At 42.5% G+C, this 12,846-nt stretch overlaps 1 protein-coding gene across 1 annotated transcript in view; it reads left to right on the top strand.

Moving 5' to 3' along the window:
- The first annotated feature begins 318 nt into the window (after positions 1-318).
- The window catches only part of LOC131420599 (ral guanine nucleotide dissociation stimulator-like), a 33,994-nt gene continuing 21,466 nt past the window's right edge, over positions 319-12,846 (top strand). Inside the window, exon 1 of the mRNA XM_058566782.1 lies at positions 319-396. The gene's annotated coding sequence lies outside the window, so the exon portion shown is untranslated. The remainder of the gene's footprint in view (positions 397-12,846) is intronic.

The raw sequence follows: 12,846 nt of genomic DNA, 5'->3' as shown, positions 1-12,846 counted from the left end.
CCTGAGGCCTGACGAGGGCTTGGCCCAGAGCCCCCAAGTTCATCATTCACAATGATGCCTCAGAAACCCTCCCAGAGCCCCTCCACTCCAACAGACGTCACCCCGAAGCCAGCCGCAGAAGCTGTGCAGGGCGAGCACAGCGACACCGACCCCACGTCCCTCAGCGGGCTCATCCTGTCAGCACTGGGCGCCCAAGATCTCCTCGACTTGCTGCACTCCTACTGCTTCTGCTCCCGGGGGAACAGGAGCACGGGTGCCGCCTGCGGGAGCAGGTGGATAGAACGGCGAGCTGAAGAGGGGCAGCCGCCGACAGCCAGGTGCACATGTTGCAGGAGGAGCTGGACGAGCTGAAGGGAGGGGGCTCCCTGCCTTAGCAGCCTGGTGCCCCCCGCCGAGGTCAGTCCCGGGGCTCGGGGCTCCCCCACTGCCTGCTCATCATGAGGGGTTTCCTGCTCTGCAGCAGACGGCCCCTGAGCACTTCTGTGTGCAGCATGCCTGCTGCTGTCTTGGGAGAAGGCTCTGCTGGTAGCCGCCCCTCGCAGACAGGGAGCCCAGGTTGCAGAGCTCACCCCGCTCGCTCTAGGGCACTCGAGAGGCTGCGGTAGCTGTCGGGGTTTAGCAAGTGGGAAAGGAGGCATTGCAGGTCAGCTGTGAAAGCCAGACCTACCCAATGAATGGTGCCTGGATGGTTGGTTTTCCACTTGAACAGGAGAAAGTCAGCTTCTGTTGCATCTCTCACACAAATGTAAATTCCAATGAGTTAGGATCTAAATGTGAAATAATATCGACATAATAAACTATTAGAAAAGTTATGGGAGACTCTTAAAGTCATGGGGAGGTTCTTTCCATTCATGTTTTTAATTAATTAATGTATTTTATTGGTGTTTTAATAGTTTATAACATTGTGAAGTTTGGGGTTGTACATTTTTGTTTGTCCATCACCATATATATGTCTCCCTTCACCCCTTGTGCCCACCCCCCACCCCCATTGCCCCTGGTAACACAGTAAACCGTGTGTTGGTTTATATTCCACATATGAGTGAGATCATACAGTGTTTGTCTTTCTCTTTCTGGCTTATTTCACTTAACATAATACCCTCCAGGCCCATCCATGTTGTTGCAAATGGGATGGTTTTGTCTTTTTTTATGGCTGAGTAGTATTCCATTGTATATATATACCACATCTTCTTGATCCAATAGTCAGTCGAGGGACATTTAGGTTGCTTCCACTTCTGGGCTATGGTGAATAATGCTGCAGTGAACATAGGGGTGCATAAGCCTCTTTGGATTGTTGATTTCAGGTGCGTTGGATAGATTCCCAGTAGTGGGATGGCTGGATCATAGGGCACCTCTATTTTTAATTCTTTGAGGAATCTCCATACCGTTTTCCATAGAGGCTGCACCAGTTTGCATTCCCACCAGCTGTGTATGAGGGTTCCTGTTTCTCCACATCCTCTCCAACATTTGTTGATTTTGTCTTGGTGATTATAGCCATTCTAATGGGCGTGAGGTGATACCTTAGTGTGGTTTTGATTTGCATTTCCCTGATGATTAGTGATGTTGAACATCTTTTCATGTGCCTGTTGGCCATATGTATATCGTCTTTGGAGAAGTGTCTGTTCATTTCCTCTGCCCATGTTTTGATTGGATTGTTTGTTTTTTTGGTGTTCAGTTGTGTGAGTTCTTTATATATTATGGAGATCAACCCCTTGTCAGATGTATGTTTTGCAAATATTCTCTCCCAGCTGGTGGGTTGTCTGTTCATCTTGATTCTGGTTTCGTTTGTCTTGTAGAAGCTCTTTAATCTGATAAAGTCCCACTTGTTTATTCTTTCTTTAGTTTCCCTAGTCTGGGTAGGCATGTCATCCAAAAAGATTCCTCTATGACCAATGTCAAATAGTGTGTTCCCTATATTTTCTGCTGTGAGTTTTATAGTTTCAGGTCTCACCTTCAGGTCTTTGATCCATTTTGAGTTAATTTTTGTGAATGGCGATAGCAGATGGTCCACTTTCATTCTTTTGCATGTGGCTGTCCAGTTTTCCCAACACCATTTATTGAAGAGACTTTCCTTTCTCCATTGTATGTTCTTAGCTCCTTTGTCAAAAATTAGCTGTCCATATATGTGTGGTTTTATTTCTGTGCTTTCAATTCTGTTCCATTGATCTGTGTGTCTGTTTTTGTACCAGTACCATGCTGTTTTGATTACTATTGCTTTGTAGTATGTTTTGAAGTCAGGGATTGTGATGCCTCCAGCTTTGTTCTTTTTTCTTAGGATTGCTTTAGCTATTTGCGTCTTTTGTTGCCCCATATGAATTTTAGTATTCTTTTTTCTATTTCCGTGAAGAATGTCATTGGGATTCTGATTGGGATTGCATTGAATCTGTAGATTGCTTTAGGTAACATAGACATTTTAACTATGTTTATTCTTCCAATCCACGTGCATGGGATATCTTTCCATTTCTTTATGTCATCATGGATTTCTTTCAATAATGTCTTGTAGTTCTCATTGTATAGGTCCTTCACCTACTTGGTAAGATTTATTCCTAGGTATCTTATTCTTTTTGATGCAATTGTAAATGGTATTATCTGTTTGAGCTCTCTTTCTGTTAGTTCATTATTAGCATATAGAAATGCAACTGATTTTTGTAGATTGATTTTGTACCCTGCAACTTTACTGTAGTTGTTGATTGTTTCTAATAGTTTTCCAACAGATTCTTTAGGGTTTTCTATATATACAATCATGTCATCTGCAAATAGTGAGAGTTTCACTTCTTCGTTACCTATTTGGATTCCTTTTGTTCCTTTTTCTTGCCTAATTGCTCTGGCCAAAACCTCCAGTACTATGTTGAACAGGAGTGGTGAGAGTGGGCAGCCCTGCCTCGTTCCTGTTCTCAGAGGAATGGCTTTCAGTCTTTCCCCGTTGAGTATGATGTTGGCTGTGGGTTTGTCATATATGGCCTTTATTATGTTGAGGTACTTTCCTTCTATTCCCATTTTATTGAGAGTTTTTATCATAAATGGATGTTGTATCTTGTCAAATGCCTTCTTTGCGTCTATTGAGATGATCATGTGGTTTTTATTCTTTGTTTTGTTGATGTGATGTATCACGTTGGTTGATGTGCGGATGTTGAACCATCCCTGCGTCCCTGGTATAAATCTCACTTGATCATGGTGTATGATCTTTTTAATGTATTGTTGTATTCGGTTTGCCAATATTTTGTTGAGGATTTTTGCATCAATGTTCATCAGCGATATTGGCCTGTAATTTTCTTTCTTTGTATTGTCTTTGTCTGGTTTTGGTATCAGGGTGATGTTGGCCTCATAGAATGATTTAGGAAGTGTTCCATCTTCCTCTATTTTTTGGAATAGTTTGAGAAGGATGAGTATTAAATCTTCTTTGAATGTTTGGTAAAATTCACCGGAGAAGCCATCTGGTCCTGGACTTTTACTTTTTGGGAGGTTTTTGATTACTATTTCAATCTCTTTACTTGTTATTGGTCTATTCAGATTCTCCATTTCTTCTTGGTTCAATTTTGGGAGGTTGTATAAGTCTAAGAATTTATCCATTTCTTCTAGATTGTCCAATTTGTTGGTGTATAATTTCTCATAGTATTCTCTTATAATCCTCTGTATTTCCATGGTATCCGTTGTAATTTCTCCTCTTTCATTTCTAATTTTATTTACTTGAGCCTTTTCTCTTTTTTTCTTAGTAAGCCTGGCTAAGGGTTTGTCGATTTTGTTTATCTTCTCGAAGAACCAACTCTTTGTTTCATTAATCCTTTCTACTGTTTTTTTGGTCTCAATTTCATTTATTTCTGCTCTGATTTTTATTATTTCTCTCCTTCTGCTTTGGGCTTTGTTCTTTTTCTAGTTCAATTTAAGGCTGCTTATTTGGGTTTTTTCTTGTTTGTTAAGGTGGGCTTGTATCGCTATGAGTTTCCCTCTCAGGACCGCTTTTGCTGCATCCCATATGGTTTGGTATGGCATATTTTCATTTTCCTTTGTTTCCAGATATTTTTTGATTTCTCCTTTAATTTCATCAATGATCCATTGGTTGTTCAGTAGCATGTTGTTTAATCTCCACATTTTTGTCACTTTCCCAGTTTTTTTTTCATGGTTGATTTCCAGTTTCATAGCATTATTGTCTGAAAAGATGCTTGTTATGATTTCAATCTTCTTAAATTTATTGAGGCTTGCTTTGTTTCCCAACATATGGTCTATCCTTGAGAATGTTCCATGCGTGCTTGAGTAGAATGTGTAGTCAGCTGTTTTTGGATGGAGTGCTCTGTATATGTCTACTAGGTCCATCTCATCCAGTTTTTCATTTAAGTCTACTATTTCTTTATTGACTTTTTGTCTGGATGATCTATCTATTGATGTAAGTGGGGTATTAAGATCCCCTCCTATTGTTGTGTTGTTGTTAATGTCTCCTTTTAGGTTTGTTAATAGTTGCTTTATGTACATTGGTGCTCCTATGTTGGGTGCATATATATTTATAAGTGATATGTCTTCTTGGTGGAGTGTCCCTTTTATCATTATATATTTCCCTGCTTTGTCTTTTTTAACCTGTTTTATCTTGAAGTCTACTTTCTCTGATATGAGTATGGCAACACCTGCTTTCGTTTGTTTGTCATTAGCTTGGAGTATTGTCTTCCATCTTTTCACTCTGAGCCTGTGCTTGTCTTTAGAGCTGAGATGTGTTTCCTGGAGGCAGCATATTGTTGAGTCTTGCTTTTTAAACCATCCTGCCACTCTGTATCTTTTGATTGGAGAGTTCAATCTATTTACATTTAGGGTAATTATTGATATATGAGGGCTTAATGTTGCTGTTTTGTCACTTATTTTCTGGTTCTTTTGCATTTCCTTTGTTTCTTGTCCCATTTGTTTCGGAATGCCAATTCAGTTTGGTTCTTCTGTCTTATGACTCTTCTAGTGTTCTCATTGTTTATCATATGTGATTTTGTGTTGATTATTTGTTTAGTGTTTACCTTGAGGTTTGTATAAAAAATCTTGTGTATGAGATAGTCCATTATCTGATAGTGGATTTCCTTATACTAAGTCAATTCAATCACTTTCCTCTTTGCCTTCTAAGTCGTTCTTGTTATACCTTATTCTATCTTGTGTTGTGGGTGTGTGTTTACAGTGATAAGGTTAAATTTATTTTTGGTGAATTCCTTCCTTTGATCTTTGATTTTGGTATTTAAGTGGTTGCTAACCTATTCCGGTAAAGATCTACTATTTTTCTGAGTTTGTCTACCTATTTTTCTCCTTGCTCCTAGCTTTGTATTCCCTTTCTCTTCTTTTTTTCAGGCCTGAGGGCCTTCTTGAGTATTTCTTGTAGTGGGGGGTCTCGTGGCCATGAACTCCCTTAGCTTTTGTTTATCTGGGAAAGTTACTATTTCTCCATCATATTTGAAGGATATTTTTGCTGGATAAGAGTATTCTTGGCTGAAAGGTTTTGTTTTTCAGTATTTTGAATATATCACTCCAGTCTCTCCTGGCCTGTAAAGTTTCTGTTGAGAAATCCGCTGAGAGCCTGATGGGAGTTCCTTTGTACGTTATCTTTTGTTTTTGTCTAGCTGCCTTTAATATTGTTTCTTTGTCATCGACTCTGGCTAGCCTTACTACTAGATGTCGTGGAGTGGGCCTTTGCCTGTTGACGTATTTAGGTAATCTGTTGGCTTCGCTTACTGATATTTCCTGCTCCTTCCCCAGATTTGGGAAATTCTCACCTATTATTTCCTTGGATAGACTCTCTGTTCCTCTTTCGCTCTCTTCTCCCTCAGGAATACCTATAATTCTTATGTTACATTTTCTAATAGAGTCAGATATTCCTCAGAGACTTTCTTCATTTCTTTTTAGTCTTAGTTCTTTCTCCTCTTCCATCTGGAGCATATCTGTATTCCTATTCTCTATAATGCTAATTCTTTTCTCCATGTTGTCAGCTCTGTTCTTTAAAGATTCCAGGTTCTCCTTTATCTCCTCCATTGTGTTCTTCATCTCCATCAGCAGTGATTGGTTTTTCTTTATGATTTCAATCTCTTATGTGAAGAAACTCCTAATCTCATTGAATTATTTGTGCTGTCTTGTATTTCATTGAGTTTTTTTGAAATTTCTGTCATTTAGGTTATGGATTTCTGTGTCTTCAGCATTGGTTTCTGGGTGCTTGTCATTTTCCTTCTGGTCTGGTGATTTTATGTACCTTTGCATTGTGGTTCCTGTATTGGCTTTGCTTTTCCTCATCCTGGAAATATCTGGTTGCAATTTCCACCCGCCGCCACTGTGTGGGGGTAAAGGTCTGTGTAATCTGTGCCCCCTGCACTCTGCCCTAGCTGTTCGCTGCGATCCGCAGGGTCCAGCTTGCGGGCGGAGGGGGTGCTCTCTCTTTTGCCCGCTGGGTCCGTGGCATGAGGGGCTTCTCATTCGCCCCTCGGTATCCGCTCTCCTGGGGTGCTCAGATGTTGATGGTACCCCGTAGCAGTTCTGAGTGCTCTGTGTGGGAGTTTCCCACTGGCGGAGAGAGCCGGAAGGGCTATGGTTTCCCCGCAGAGGGCCGCCCCTACCCCCTCACTGGGAGCCATGTGGACCGGAATTGCTGATCTGATGGGGAGGGAGAGGAGTTCTCCTTACCTCTCCTCACTTCCTCCAGGGGCCTAGCACATTCCTCTCTCAGATGTGCAGCAGTGTGGATCTTTCTGATCTTGCTTTTCACTGTCTAGGATTCTGTTGTTGGTCTGTGGTTGTTCCTTTTGTTGTATCTTATCGGGGGAAGAGTTTACGGGAAAGCTCACTCCGCCGTGTTGCTGACGTCACTCCTCCTATTCATGTTTTAATGAATATCCTTGAATTGAAGTCATTTTGAATATTTTAATAATTTCTTTAAAATTTTAAACATCTGTTTGAGTACAATACGTTCACTTTTGTAAAAATTAAAACTACAGAAATATATAAACTAAGAAGTGTAAAAACTCCTATTTCTCACCTATCTCCCAACTTTTGTCCTTGTCCATGGTAAAATTTGGTGTGTCATCTCCTAGACTGTTTCCTGTGCTTTACATACATATTTCTCCACCTGTACAAATAGGTTGGATATATTTTTGCTGTATTTATTGGCTATGTTTCTGATTTTCCCGCTCTTTTACAGTTTAGTAGTTGTAAACAGTGGTTTCTCGATATTCCTTACATACTGAGGGTACCATCTTTTGCCTGTTATACTTCCATGGAAAACATTTCCCTACCATATTGTTTATTTATTTATTCATTTGTTTGTTTGTTTCTTTGTTTTTTTGCTAACATCTGTCAATCCTCCTCTTTTTGCTGAGGAAGACTGGCCCTGGGCTAACATCCATGCCCATCTTCCTCCACTTTATATGGGACGCCACCACAGCATAGCTTGATAAGCAGTGCATCGGTGCGCGCCCGGGATCCGAACCCCAGGCCACCACAGCAGAGTGCGTGCACTTAACCCCTACGCCACTGGGCCGCTCAGCCACATTGTTCATTTAATCTGGATCAGTGCTTGTCTTTCCAGATGTCAGTAACACTTCAGGTGGGAAATGGCTCTATGTGACATGCTGTTCAGGACCTCCTGGACCCCCAGGGCAACAACCATTAGGACAACACAAAGCAAGAAACAAAACCCATCCCGTGTGTTTCCAGATGCATCCTGGGGGAAGGACAGCTCCAGCTGAGGACCGCTGATGTCCTGGTCAAAGTTATCTGCTTTGTTCTCCTATCACGTTAAAGCTGTTTCTGTAGTTTGTCGTACCTGATGGTACAGTTTGGTGCCTTTGTCTGTTCCTCTTGGTCAGACTGTGAAGGTTTCTCACTGTTACAGGTCTTTCCAGACAGCCAGCCCTTGACTCCATTGCTCAGGTCTACGTTGTTGTTCCTGCCTCGTGAATCCTCGCTTCGTTCTTCTGTCTTTGGTTTTATTGTGGTGTTGTTCTGGCTCCTGGAGGGAAGTGCTCAGCTTCTTCATGTACAGGTGATATTCCCTGATACCTGCAGTGGAGGCTGTGTCCCTTCGTCTGTCCCTTTGTCCCCACGCCATGGATTTGCCTCATGCTGCTCTCCTTGCTGTTCATTTCTAAAGAGTTTGTCTGTCTGTCTGGATCCCCCCTTTAACCTGAGAGATTTAGAAGAATGTGGACAGATTTTCAAGTGGATAGGTTGGGGGAGGGGAGCCAATATTTTGTGATTATTTTTTACTTTTATTGCTTGAAGGTGCAGTAATATGGTCACTTATAGATTTCTGCTTTGTGGACAATATAGAGATTTCATTGTGGCTTAGCACACAGTCCATTGTGGTGATTGTTTCATTGTGGTTTGAGGAGAATGCATCCTCTCCGCTAGTTGCTTACGTTGTTGTCCCTCAGGCTGAGGCCAGATCTAGCTTTTTTGTGTTCGTCAGCAGATCTGTTTCCTAACTTACTGTATCACTTGACCTGTGGATTTCTTTTTTTTTTTTTTAATTTTTATTTATTTATTTATTTATTTTTCCCCTAAAGCCCCAGTAAATAGCTGTATGTCATAGCTGCACATCCTTCTAGTTGCTGCATGTGGGACACGGCCTCAGCATGGCCGGAGAAGCGGTGTGTCGGTGCGCGCCCGGGATCCGAACCTGGGCCGCCAGCAGCGGAGCACGCGCACTTAACCGCTAAGCCATGGGGCCGCCCCATGACCTGTGGATTTCTAAGAGAGGTAAGGTAGGTTTCCCTGTGATCTTGGAGGTGCCTGTGTCTTCTTGTTTGTCCAGTTTTGCTTTATGTTTCAAGACCATATTGTTAGGTGCATAAGTGTTCCTGACAGTTATCAACACAGAAAACCCCTTTTTGTCCGTTTAAAGTCTTATTTCTTTATCTCCTCATTTTCAACCATATTATATCCCTTTATTTTATGACTATATTTCAACTCAACTTGAGAGCCTTAGTCTTTTTATAGAGCAATTTCATCCATTCACAATTGTGATTATTGATAAATTGGAAGTTGAGTCTACCATTTAATTTAATTTTTAATTTGTTAGGCTTTCTCATGATTTTTCTATTCTTCTAGTGGGTGTCTTTCAGCTTTTAGGAACAACAGTTTCTGCCTTTCTTTCTGGAAATGCTTAGAGTTGATCAGTTCCTGTGTTCTACGCTCTCAGCTCATCACGTTCCACTCCCCAGCTTGAGACTGTCTGATCTCAGTTCTGTGTTCTTATTTTCCCCATCAAGCAACCATGATTGGATGTAAGTATACGTTTTATCGGTTACTTTGTTCACCACTATTTATTGTATGCAAATTTTTCCTCCTTTTTGGACATATTTGATGCTATTTTGGAACTCATATGACAGTGAAATTTTGAGAGGAATCGAGTCTAAGATACTCCTTAGGTGCTGATGCTGGGGAGCTAGCACCTAAGCTCTTAAAGTTGCATCGGTGTGTCTGCAGAGTGAGGATGAGGTCAGAGATGTTTAAAAACGTGGAATGGAATGAGGTTTCCTGGAGACACTGCAGCTGTGGAAGGACCCCGGGCCCAGCCTAGGAGCAGGCAGTGTTTGCAGAGGTGTAGCTGAAGAGGGTCCAGGAAAGGGGACTGAAATGGTGGAGCATGAGGTTGCAGGAGCCACGAGGGGAAAAGGGTATTGCAGAAAGGAGGGGTGCTCAGCGGAGTCGGGTACAGCTCTGATCAGAATGGAGAGAAGATGGCTGGACTCGGCCACGTGGGATCACTGGTGACCTCAGTCTCCTTGAGAGGGTGGGAATGAAGCTGGGTCTAGAGTGGGGGAAGGGGAGCCATGGGAGGGCAGTAGGGATGAGGCACTTTACTTAAGAGATTTCACCATGAAGGGGAGTCGGGCAAGTGGACAGTAGCCAAAAGGGAGCATGGGTCCAAGGGAGAGTTTGTTTGTAAGGTGGAGATGAGCTAGCAGGTGCTGCAGGGAGGACCGGATGGAGAGGAGGAGGCTGAGGGCCCGGGTGGAGCGTGCTGGGCCCTGAGGAGGTGCAGGGCTGGGCTCCGCCGCCTGGGGAGGTGCAGAGAGCAAGAGGACAGCTGTGCTGGTGGAAAGGGCGCCCTGCGTCTCTGCTCCTGTGTTCCTGGAGCATGAGGTGGGCAGTGGCTGGGAGTGGAAGGGCGATGCAGGAGGTGTTAGGTGAGCGGCGGGGGAAGCGGGGGAGGAAGAGAAGCGGGGGAGGAAGAGCGGGCACCCTGACTGGGTCTCCATGGCCCACCCGGAGCCCCCCACTGGGGTCCCCGGTCACCAGCTTTGTCTCTCTTTGATGTCTTCCTCAAAATGTCGGCTCTCTTGATGGTTCCCAGGGCTATTATGAATTTGTTCATCAATGAAGGAATCTTTGGGTCATTTTTTAGGGATTTTGTGTCAAAGGGGCTCTACATGTGTTTATTCAGTCCATCATCTTTACCCAATCACTTTGTTTTTGGACAGAGTCTGTACAACAGAGCAGCCGGGCCAGTGGCCTGCAGGTTCCAGGGTTCGGGAGGTTTGCCCTCCAGAAAGCCGGTGCTGATTGGCATTCTCACAGGACGTGGTGCTCTGTCCCTGAGCCCGCTCTAATTCTGGGTGTCTCGACGTTGTAAATCCTGGGGCAGTTCTGTCAGGGCCCATCGTTGGCATTTCTGTGACCAGTGAGGGCGAACATTTTTCCGTGTTCATTATCTGTCACTTCCCTGACTGTGCTGTCGCCTGCCTTGCTCACTGAGCTCTGAACCTTCCTGGTGGAACCAGGACGTTCACTCTCTATCCAGTGTGATTGCACGTTCCCTCAGTGTGCCCCTTGAGTACTTGCTTCAAAAATATCTGCTTTCTTCACATTCTTTGATTCCTTGTATATATAATCTAGATTTAATCTGGAGCTTTAAAAATGTTTTATTGTGGAAAACCTTGAACATTCACAAATTAAACAGAAAAGTGTGATAGCCCCCTCGTGTCCCTATTACTCAGCTTCAACATTTGTCAATATTCGGATATTCTTGTTTCATCCCTATTTCTACCCACTCCCTACCTTCCATTCATTAATTTTTAATGATTGTTTTTTAGGAAAGTTTTAGATGGACAGAGAAATTCAGCAGATAGTGCAGAGCATTTCTCCCTCCTCCCCTGCAGTTTCCCCTACTGTTAACATCTTGCATGACCACCTGTGTTAGTGCGGCTCATTCCTCACAGGTGAGGAGCTGATGCTGCTACAGTGTTCGTAACCAAGTCAGTGGTTTACATTAAGGTTCGCTGTCTCGCTGTCATGTACTTGGATTTTGACAAATGCATAATCTCGTGTATCCACCACGACAGTATCCCACAGAAGAGTTGGATTGCCCTAAAAGTCCCTGTGCTCTACCTCTTCGTCCCTTGCCTCCCAACTCCTGGCAACACTGATCTTTATAGTGTGTCTATACTTTTGCCGTTTCTAGAATGTCGTGTAATTGGAATACATGAAAACTATGGAACAGAGTATATAGCCTTTTCAGGTTGGCTTCTTTCACTTATCAATATGTATTTAAGGGTCCACTATGTCTTTTTGTGGCTTAATAGCTCATTTCTTTTTTTTTCCCCTTTTTGTATATTGAGTTAAAATATACATAACAAAGAAGTGTGCCATCTTAACCATTTTTAAGTGTACACTTCAGTGACATTAAATACATTTACACTATTGTACAGTCATCACCACCATTCATCCCCATAACTCTTATAAATCTGAAACTCTATACCTATTAAGCAATAACTCTCCCTTCTCCCCTCCCCCCAGCCCTTGGCAGCCACCATTCCACTTTGCATCTCTTATGATTTTGACTACTCTCAGTTCCTCGTGTAAGTGGAATCATACAGTATTTGTTTTTTTGTGACTGGCTTATTTCTGTTAGCATAATGTCCCCAAGGTTAATCTATGTGTGGCATATTGCAGAATTTGCTTCCTTTTTAAGGCTGAATAATATTCCATTGTGTGGATATACTACATTTTGTGTATCCATTCATGTGTCAGTGGACACTTGGGTTGCTTCCACATTTTAGCGATTGTGAATAATACTGCTATGAACATGGATGTACAAATATCTCTTCAAGGCTGTGCTTTCAGATCTTTTGGGTGTATATCCAGAAGTGGAATTGCTGGATCACGTGATAATTCTATGTTCAATTTTTTGAGGAACATCCATACTGTTTTCCATAGCGGCTGCACCATTTTACGTTCCTGTCAACAGTGTACCAGGGTTCCAATTTTGCCGCACCCTGGCCAACACTTGTTGTTTTCTGTCTTTTCCATAGCACTCATCTTAGTGGGTGTGAGGTGGTGTCTCATTGTGGTTTTGATTTTCATTTCCCTAATAATTAGTGGTGTTGAGCATCTTTTCATGTGCTTATATGCCATTTGTAAGTCTTCTTTGGAGAAATGTCTCTTCAAGTCCTTTGCCCATATTTGAATTGGCTTGTTTTTTAGTTGTTTAGTTTTAGGACTTCTCTGTATATTCTGGATATCAGTCTCTTGTCAGAAACGTGATTTGCAAATATTTTCTCCCTCTCTTGGGTTGCCTTTTTACGCTGTGGACAGTGCCTCTTGATGTACCAACTTATAAAATTTTCATGGAGTCCAATTTGTCCATTGTTTTTCTTTCGTTACCTGTGCCTTTGGTGTCATATCCAAGAAATCATTGCCAAGTCCGGTGTCGTGAAGATTTTGTCCTATGTTTTCTTCTAAGAGTTTTCGTGTTTGAGGTCTTACATTTATGTCCTTGATCCATTTTCAGTTAATTTTTGTATATGGTGTTGGATGGGGTCCAGCTTCAATCTTTTGCATGCGGATATCCAGTTTTCCCAGCACCATTTGTTGAAAAGAAACCTTTCTCCGTTGCGT

The sequence above is a fragment of the Diceros bicornis genome, chromosome 23 (genome assembly GCF_020826845.1).
Source record: "Diceros bicornis minor isolate mBicDic1 chromosome 23, mDicBic1.mat.cur, whole genome shotgun sequence".
NCBI lineage: Eukaryota > Metazoa > Chordata > Mammalia > Perissodactyla > Rhinocerotidae > Diceros > Diceros bicornis.
The sequence above is the reverse complement of the archived record's forward strand: the minus strand, read 5'-3'. Positions and strand labels throughout refer to the sequence as shown.